The sequence below is a fragment of the Tribolium castaneum genome, chromosome 7 (assembly GCF_031307605.1).
Source record: "Tribolium castaneum strain GA2 chromosome 7, icTriCast1.1, whole genome shotgun sequence".
Taxonomy (NCBI): domain Eukaryota; kingdom Metazoa; phylum Arthropoda; class Insecta; order Coleoptera; family Tenebrionidae; genus Tribolium; species Tribolium castaneum.
Genome location: NC_087400.1, coordinates 8,970,673 through 8,981,255, shown reverse-complemented (window position 1 = coordinate 8,981,255; position 10,583 = coordinate 8,970,673). Strand labels below are relative to the sequence as shown.

At 28.2% G+C, this 10,583-nt stretch overlaps 1 non-coding gene across 1 annotated transcript; it reads left to right on the top strand.

The window, feature by feature from the left end:
• The first annotated feature begins 7,077 nt into the window (after positions 1 to 7,077).
• Positions 7,078 to 7,815, top strand: LOC107398728 (uncharacterized). Its single transcript, XR_010334887.1, has 3 exons — positions 7,078 to 7,298; positions 7,344 to 7,499; positions 7,544 to 7,815. It is a non-coding gene; the product is annotated as an uncharacterized LOC107398728 (transcript).
• The last annotated feature ends 2,768 nt before the right edge of the window (positions 7,816 to 10,583 follow it).

The window sequence follows — 10,583 nt, the reverse complement described above, 5'->3', positions numbered from 1 at the left end:
ATAAAATTTGTAACTTGGATATAAGCGTTTTTTGTAAAAAAATCTTGAAACAGGACGATTTTTGATTTTTTTTGCACATCATTTGGTGCATATGGCTTTTGTTTATCTGTTTTCAAAAATGCACAGCCACCTCTAATTTTTTTTTCAAATGTAACGGTATGTCAAGTGTCACTTTATGTGAAAGAGCACTTTGCAAGTAATTTTAATTTTGGTGAAGAGGTAAAAATTGATAGGAGTAACTGTTTTCGAGATATAAGCAAAAAACAAAAAAATTGTTACCTTAATTAAGCGCTTGCATATAGGCAAATTTAGTACTATTAGTATTATTATTATTAATGTTATTGTTATTAATATGACGACTAAAGACGACTCTGAAATTTTTCCTTTTTCCTCTACTAAAGTGCTAGACACAATTAATAAAGTTTAATTTCAGTTTTTCAAACATTTTATTTTAAAGCAAATTTTTGTTAAATATTATTTATATCCAACTCTATAACTCGCTTATGGTTGGTCCTACAAGAAAAATGCAAATAATTATTTTGTTGGAAATTTTATCAGCTTTATGTTTGAAAGAAAGATAAAATTTGATAGGAGTAACTGTTTTCGAGATATAAGCATAAAACCAAAGTGAAAACTGTAAGAGTTACTGAACAAAAATGTAATTCAGTTTGCAATGTTTGAGACGAAGACGAAAATGCAGCATTTACTGTCACCTCCTTTTTCTTCTAATAAAGTATTGGACCCAATAAATTAAGTGTATTTTAAATCACAAGACATTTTCTGTTAAAGCACATTTTTTTTAATTATTAATTATTTTCAAACTTATATCTCGCTTATGGTTAGTTCTACATGAAAAATGCAAATAACTATTTTGTAGGAAATTTTATCAGCTTTAATTTTGGTGAAAAAGTAAAAATTGATAGGAGTAACTGTTTTCGAGATATAAGCAAAAAACAAAAAAACTGTTACCTTAATTAAGCGCTTGCATATAAGCAAATTTAGTACTATTAGTATTATTATTATTAATGTTATTGTTATTAATATGACGACTAAAGACGACTCTGAAATTTTTAGTGATTTTTATGTCTTCTCCTTTTTCCTCTACTAAAGTGTTAGACCCAATTAATTTAGTTTAATTTCGGTTTTTCAAACATTTTATTTTAAAGCAAATTTTTGTTAAATATTATTTATATCCAACTCTATAACTCGCTTATGGTTGGTCCTACAAAAAAAATGCAAATAACTATATTGTTGGAAATTTTATCAGCTTTAATTTTGAAAAAAAGATAAAATTTGATAGGAGTAACTGTTTTCGAGATATAAGCAAAAAACCAATAAGAAAACTGTAACTGTTACTGAACAAAAATGTAATTCAGTGTTCAATGTTGAGACGAAGACGAAACTGCAGCATTTAAAAACGACTCTAAAAACTTCAGTGACTTTTATGTCACCTCCTTTTTCTTCTAATAAAGTATTGAACCCAATCATTTAAGTGTATTTTAAATTACAAGACATTTTCTGTTAAAGCACATTTTTTTTAATTATTAATTATTTTCAAACTTTTATCTCGCTTATGGTTAGTCCTTTTATAAGTTAAAATTAGGCAAATCACACTAGAAATGTTGGAAAATGTTAGAAATTCATGCTACATTCATGCTGCTAGGCAAGGAAAAATAAAAATTGAACTGTTTCGGAAAATTTCACCAAAATCAGCAAAATCAAAGATATGAATTTTATTTCAGTTAAAAATTCCATGCGGTATAGAAAAATATTTGTATTTAATGAATTTTCTTATCTGTTTAAATTAACACACGTTTTTCTGATACACCCTGTATAAAAATCATACCTACTCCAATTCTTTTCCATGTTAATAAACACTCAACACTTCGACAACAATCACAAAATTAAACTAAGGTTTAATTAATTTTTTTTGGAATAATTAACGCTTTGAAAAGTTTTTTTTTGAGCATTCGTGCTCAAAACTGTATGCAAACAGCAAAAGTATTGACTACGTTAAATGGAATCTTAAATTTATCATTTATTTGTAACATCTATCGATTTATGCTAAGTAAATAGATTCGTTGCAATAGCTATTACTGCTAATAGAAATCAATTTAAAAAACAGAATTACCAATATTATTATATGAGTTATTTTAGTGTAAAGAGAAATGTCGAATAAATGACATGGAACTTTAATTTGTAGTAAAACTCAACTTTTATTTACTTAAACGACTAAAAAAAACTTAAGAAAACATTTTATTTTTATGATTTTTATGTTTATTGACGAGTAAACGTTTTACTCCAACTCTGTGGTGGACTGTTATGTCTATAACTTAGGAAGCGAAACGAGACAGTAGACACTACGAGTAAATCAGAGGATTTAGTGAATCCAAAACAATAGTACAGCATAGTTAAAATGTTTTAATGTATTTTAAACCTAACCAATTCACTAATTACTTGGAAAAGATGCAGAAATGTTGAGCATTGCACTTTCAACATCCTTAGAAAAACTGACGACTAAAATTTTCATAAGAAAAAAATTATTTCAAATTTAAAATTTGCACTTTGTCCCTTATTTTTCAATAAGGTGCAAGTACGGTTAAAGATACAAAAAAAATGATGAGAAGAGTTGTCGAAAATAAAAATTTTCTTTAAAAAAGTCTGCGATTTACAATTTTGGATTGGTTAGTTACCAAAGATTTTAACCAAATACTGAAACACCGGGCGTAAGATGTATTTCAGGGAAATATTTTTTATTATACAAAGTGTCCCAAAAAAGTATGAGTTACAATAATAATAAAAAAATAATAGCATGCTAGTATTTTTTAGTGCTCATTAGCATGTTTTTCTAGCTTTTTACATGTCTCTAAAGTTTTTTTAATAGGTTCAAAGATTACTGTTAAAAAATAAAAACCAAAAAAAATGGTTTTACACATTTAATTTTAAAAATTAATGTAAAAAAGAAACGGTGTTTTCTTGATGACATTATTAGTATGTACGTCTTGAACAAGGTCTAACAGACTTATTAATTAAGTTTGATTGATCTGAACTACTACAGGGTGTATACAATTTATTTTCAAACTTCTTAAATTTTAGAGCCTTTTATTTTACTTAATTTAAATGGCAACCCCAGATTATTTTTATACCATTTGATGGGGAATTAGAATTTTGAGGGTTTTTTCTTATAACAACCCTAACATAAACAACAAATTCCGTGTTATTTGCTAAAATCTTATTCTGTCAATGATAATAATTAAAAGTCGAACATAGTTATGATTTTTGACAAATAACTCCAAATGTGTTAGGATTTGCGTTCGGGTTGTCATAAGAAAAGATGATTCTTTTTTAATTCCGCATCAAACGATATAAAAATACACAGGGGTTGCCGTTTAAAATAAGCAAAATAATAGGCTCTCAAGTTTAAAAAATTTGAAAATCAATTGTAAACACCCTGTAGTAATTCATATTTCACAAACTTAATTAATCAGTTTGTTAGAGTTTGTTCAAGTAGCACGTATTATTAATGTTATCAAAAAAGCACCGTTTCTATTTTTGTTAATTTTTAAGTCTAAATGTGTAAAACCAATTTTTATGTTTTAATTATTTTACGAGAATAGTAGGTAATTCCTGAACCGATTAAAAAAATCTTTAGGACCATGTGAGAAGCTAGAAAGACATCCTAATGAGGATTAAAAGATAATAACATGCCATTAAAAAAATATTATCATGACGTTTTTTGGGACACTGTGTAATCAAAAAACATTTTTTTAAATACGTCCTAGAGAATAAATCGTTTACAAAATATCAAAAATTCAATTTTACTAATAACTAAGCTACAAAAGACGGGAGCTGAGCTGGTCACGCTGTATACTCGTAGTCAAACAACGAATAATTAATTTATACCTATTAGATGTTTCAAAACTATAAAGACGCTAACGTCGCATTTTACAGAATTATTTTATTAAATAAGATTGATAAAATTGTATGATTGTTATTAATGGTTAGATCTCTCATTGAAAGTACAAATTACATTAGCTGTTATTTTTTTGAAAATTATGAATAATTTATAACAGCTAACTTTGAGAAAAAATGCAACGTATATATTGGTATAGAACGAACGATATTTTCAATTTTCGTTAAAACATAAAAAACGTAATATAAGTTGCTAATGCCTTTAACGAAATTATCGAAATGGAAGCGTTTTATTTATACGTCATTTCATATCCTAACTTTTAGATATTCATATTCAACTCCCAACAGGAGTGCTCAATTTTGTCCAAAGTAAAAAAGTCTAAAGTACAGACTGATCCAGAAATACTGAGTTTGTTGACAACAGATTTGAAAGTATTTTTATGTATAATTGGCTTTGGTTTTCTTTGATATTTACTTGACGTACAACCTCACAAGATTGTTGAATTGTTATTCACTGAAACAGCACTGTAGTATTGCCAACAGACTCAGTATTTCTGAATCAGTCTATATTTTTATAAATGAGGACCTACTTTTATATGTTTTTTTCAAACGTTATTGACGATATTCACTTCTCCGTCAATGCTGCCAACACACATGTTCCTAGATCGTTGGACGTTTTTATGTTAGATTATTTTACGCTGGACTATTTTACTTTGGATGATTTTATTTTGACAATTTTGTATGCGTCCCTCCCAACGACTAGTGTCGTATATTTCTTTGTTTCTTTAAGTTTCTGTAGACAGTTTACAGGCTGTTCCGTCTAAACCCTACATTAGAAATATTGATAGTTGTAATAATGATAGTAATCTAAAAATTCGTATACAACCATAGTCTCTTAGGTCCAGCTCATTGAAAATATTTACAAGATAGTGACACTTCTGGTTATAACAGAAGTCGCTATCAATGTTCTTATTTCTTATTTTTGGATTACTAGAGTTATATTAAGATAGTTTTCATAAGATTTCTCGATACCTAAATTTAAGCGTTTATGAAATAGTTAGGGTTTTTAATTTTTTTTTTTGGATTCGCACCTTCCAGTTAAAAAATCGATAACTCTGCCATTTTAAAAATTTGAAAATATATTTAAGCTCATTTGAAAGAAGAAGCTTAAATCTTTTTTTAGTGCTTTAAAATTTTTAAAACAGAATAACAAACTCCAAATGTTTAAAGTTAAGTTTTCAGAACTTTAATCACCCATAACTCAATTTTTTCAAACAAAATGCCAAAAGTTTAATTTCATTCTGTACTTACATTCCCTATACTTATGTGTAATAGTACTCAAGCTACAATAACTTTTTGTTAGGATTGATAAATTCATCAGCCATAAACCTTTTCTCGTAGGTTGCCATGAATACAAGAGAAAAAATGTGAGAAATTAAACTTTTTAAACCAACATTCAATGAATTTATTTTGTTTTCAGAGAAAAAACAACACAATTTTGAACAGAGTTTATTTGTCGTTTGACATCACATTTTAAAAAATTAGGTTGTACAAATAGGTACATGAAGTTGTTCAAACTTAACCTTAAAATTTTTGGGTTAATTAACTTCTGTTCCAATTTTGAACACATGGAGAACAGATCAAATATAATTTCAAAATCTCTAAAACTAAAAGAGTTACCCATTTTTTAAGTGACAGGTGTAAATCCAAAAATTTTCAAAAAATGCTAAATATCTCGAAAACGATTAAATTTAGATATAGGAAAGGTTGACGAAAACGGTCTTAAAATAACTCAACTAACACAAAAACGCTGTGAGAAACAGCTTTCCATTTAAAATAAGAAGTTGATAGCAACTTCCGGTATAATCGGAAGTACCACCATTTTAAAAATATTTTTATTGAGCAGAATTCAACGGATTATGGTTAAGTACAAACTTTCAGATAAACATCTTTATCAGAACTTTTAATAATTCTAATTCACCTGAGAATGACCACTTTGTGGTTGAAACGCTTCGTATTTCAAATAAAAGTTTGGTGTAGCAGATTTTTAAACTTAGTTTTAGTTCCTTTTCTGTAAATCTTCAAAACTATTTCTTCAGTGACGTGTCTTTGTATTTTGTACACATTCAGCCAAACTTTGGTAGAGTAATTAACAATATTTTATTCAATAATGCATCTTGCTTTCCAAATTGGTTTTTGATTGCTCGTTTTTTGTATTTTACAAATAAATACTCAAGAACTGAAAAGTTCAATCAATACATTGTATAACTTTATTCAGTAAGTCTCCATTTTCCCAATTACGATGTTGTTTGGAGAAAAACCTCTCCTCAACTTAGATAAAGATGACTGTTTATGGCCCATACGGAAACTTTATGAGGCGATAATAGAGAACAAAATTTCTAGAATTTTCCTCAACTTGAATGCGATCCATTTATTCGTATTAATTGTAATCCAAACTTATCTCTTCTTGAAGCATTTTAATGCCAGTTATTTTCTTAAATACTTGACTGCCTATTTGGGATCGTTTTTTGTAAGTGTTAACATTAATGCATTTTTTATCTACTTTTTATAGTTTTTGGCATCATCTGTGTTAGTTCCACATATAGGAAAATTTGGGTTTAGTTCTGCTACCAACACCGAACTATGGCAACTAGACTGTCTCGGACCAAAACTGGCGAAACAAATCAAACATGAAGCATTTTGTGCTAAAATTTGTTTTTTCGTAAATATTGCCTCGGGTCTAATTTGTGGAATTTCGTTTGTAAAACCGACCGAGAACGAAGAAGAATTTTTGTACTTTATCAAGATTTATGATTTTTGTGTTCCCATGTTGAAATATGTGATGGTTCATTTCTTTAGACTAAATTACGTTTTTGTGATACTTACGAGCCTTGGTTCTTGTTATGTGCCCACATATCTCTACACACATAGTCGATTTCAGTTTCTACTCTTGCGAGAATGCTTTAAAAACTTAAACACAGGCTACGAACATTTAAATTTATATCAACTGGTTCGCAACAGAAAATATCAACAAGAAATCAAAACACGGCTCAGGTTTTCTATCAAACGTCATGCTTATTTCACTTCGTAAGTATTAACAAATTTGTTTCAACATTGATCTCAATTGGAAAAACTAGGAGATGTCGTACACTCGCACACATGAAGAGTTCTATATTAATATTTGCAGTCACAGGAGCACTGTTGTTTATAGCTGTAGTAACATTTTTCTTTACAGTAAGTCTTTTATCATCCAATAAGCTATTAAGTTTCTTTTTAAGTATGAAGACACCCTCAAAAATCAGTTTCACCGTGTGCTCGCTTTTACTGTTACGTCAGGATTAACTGGTGTTCATACACTCGTTGCTGGTCAATTGAATGAGGATGTTGTAAGTTGGTTGAAACATTTTTAAATTTTTTGCAACCTGTTTCAGACTTCTGATCTGTTGAAAACTCTAAAAACCGTCAATTGGGAATGTTGGAATTACGAAAATAGAAAAACTTTCGTTATACTGTTACAAAATACACAAAAATGTATCAAGATTAAATTTTCTGAAAACGTGTCCGTTAATTATGCTCTAGGCGTGTCTGTAAGTACTTTTTCAGATCTAAACTGTTATCAATTTTTTTTTAGCTGGGAAGAGCCGTTTATTCCGTAATGTCCGTAATGAGACAATTGAAAAATTGAAACTGAACCGAAGAAAGATTTTTTATGCTTGTTGGTAACATTTAAAGCCTTCTTTTTAATATCTGATCCTAGATTATAAACACTATTTTAAAACAAGTTTCCGATAGCAACGTATTTTCACTATTTTAAAACACGCTTCCCATAGCAACGTGTTTTAAATTAAAATGTTCAAATAAACATTGTACGAAAACACTAAGGGCCAATTTATAGAAAGCACAGTTAAAACACCAATAGACCAATCAAATAGGTTTAAATTTGGTCACGTGATCAGTTAATCACGCATTTAATTGCGGATTAAATTCATGACGCTTCTATAAACCGGCCCTTAAACTTCTCGGGTGTCTAAGTATGCAACTCGCATACGCTCGTTGCATAATGACAGCCCTCGAACTTTAAGCTTGTGTTTTCGCACTCGTATTATTAATAACATAATAATTATAATTTTCTGTTACTGTTCGTCTTAAACTCATAAGTGCACGAAAAAGTAGAATATATTTTTTTCAAGAATAAATTTAAGTGAGCACTCATATCATGTGTTTTAATTTTACTCCGTCTTAATTTAGACTGAATCCTAACAAGCAAATAGAAGTTTTAATCTCGTTTTTAACTTTTTAATATCTTTACTTAATGTTTTCTGTAAGTGCAACTTGCATTAAGTAGTTTAATCGAGTAAACATATTAAAACCAGTTTTTCCTCCTAATCACTTTTATTATGAAAAACTTTTATTTAACTTGATTTGTTGTCTGTCTGTCTGTTTCAAATTTTTAGAGCCTAATTTGAAAGGGTTCCCGTTGTCCCAATGGATTAAAATTTTGCACACTTACTTAATCTGCGTGACAATGCAATCTTATGTGGTTAAATACCCCTTAAAAGGGTTAAATGGGGTTTTAAAGTTTTAGGTTATGTTTACAAAGGGGTTTTCGATGTGTACATACCGTAACTTATACCAACATTAACGGTATGTTGGTAACTGGGAAATATATTGTTACCTAATCATTTTCATTACGCTTTGTTGCAAAAAAATGTCGCTATTTTTTTAAATTCATTTATCTTGGACGATAGAGGAGACACAAAACAGAGGTTAGGATATACTATCAATGCTAACAGCTGTTTTCTATCACATACCACTAAACAAGTTTGCACAAATCAGCAAAATAATGGTGTTACAATAATACGCGCAAAACTAAATCTCAAAGAAAAAGACGTTTAGAATAAGTAAAGACTAAAAAACAATAAATAAAAAAATGTTTTTTTATAGAAAAAAGCTTTTATTTAAAAAGGTCCACCAAAAAGTAAAAAATAATGTTTTTCTATCAAAGGAGAATATTTTTGCCTTCAAACTAGGATTTTAAAATTTATAAATGCTTTACGAAAGGTCATAAGTACAACAATACAATGGAATTACAGAATTGCTTTCTTAAATTGAGCACTGCTCTCAAAGCTTTTATAAATTTTAAAATCCTAATTTGTAAGCAATTTGTATTCTCCTCTGAGAGAAAAACATTATTTTTTACTTTTTAGTGCATCTTTTAAATAAAAGTTTTTTTCTAATTTTTTTTTTAATTTTTTCATTTTCTGTTATTATTTTGATAAACATGAAACTATAAACCTCTGAACAACTATTTCTTCTAATTTTCAGATCATTTGAAAATAGAGTCGTCTTATGGACACGTCATTCTCAACTTCTCCATACTGAATATTTAAAGTTATTCAATATATTTAGGTAAACTTAGGTAACGAGCTTGTCATTGAAAATAGGAAATGTAAAATCAATTTAGAGAACAATTGCGTTTGTTAAACACTCAAAATTTTGATCATTGATTGAAAAGTTTAATGTGGTCAAAGTAAATAATATTAAGATACTAATTTCAAGTTTTATGTAACAGTGCTGGTTTTTTAATTACAAATTCGCTCAAAAGTGTACTGGTTGATAAATGTCAACTAGTTTTTATTTACCTATCTAATGAAATTAGGCGATTCATTCATTACAAAGATTTGTTCACGTAATAATATGATGGGAACCAATCTAAGTCAAGTGTTTTGTTATTGTTAAAGAATGGTGATATAAGTTGCATTGTAACGAGAATTGTTATTGTTTGCTTGACTGGTTACAAATATTGGACCTAATTTAAATAGACTGTTACAAATGATACAGCGTGTGGTACTCTTCTTATTTAAGGAGATTGCAGTTATATAACAGCTATTGTGTTGGAAAGTCAATTAACAGCAAACGAATTTAAAAAAAATAAAACAATTTTTTTTAACTTTTCACTTAACTCCTACTTTATCAATTTATAAAAGTAGAAATCGTTTCCTGAAATTTGATACCATAATAAATTAACCGAGAAATTAACAAAGTTTGTGAATCAGACTGTTTAGAAGATGAATGGAGCGTATTTATGCATGTTTTTAGGTGTTGTTGTATAATTACTTGAATAATTTTACGGTACATAAACACACAAGTTCTTTATTATTATGACTGTTGTAAAGAATAATGCAAAATAAATAATTCAAGGTACAATAACTTCTATACCAATTTATGTATAAAATAAATAATGTAGGGGAACAATAGGAACACTGCAAATTTTCTAATGATTTAAATTTAGATTGTTTATAAAAAAATTCAAAATCTAAACCTGATCTTGATCATTTCTAAATTATATTTATAAATTCAAGAAGTTTCAGTGATTCAAGTGTTCAAGAAAATTTCATGAGAAATTATTCGCTATTCAGAAAAAACTTTTAGTTTGGATACTAAAAAATTGACGACAACTATCTTTCTAAAAATAATTTAATAATTCTGTGTTTTCTGTTAATTTTTTTCTTGAGTTTGTAATTTTTATATAGGTACTAATAAACAAGCTCAACCATCATTAAATTAAAAATAATCCAATAATTGAGCACCTCTGCTTGGATTTTTTAATACGATTTTTGTTTTTTGAATATTAAAAAAAATTAAAGAGCAATTATTGCCAACTTAAAATT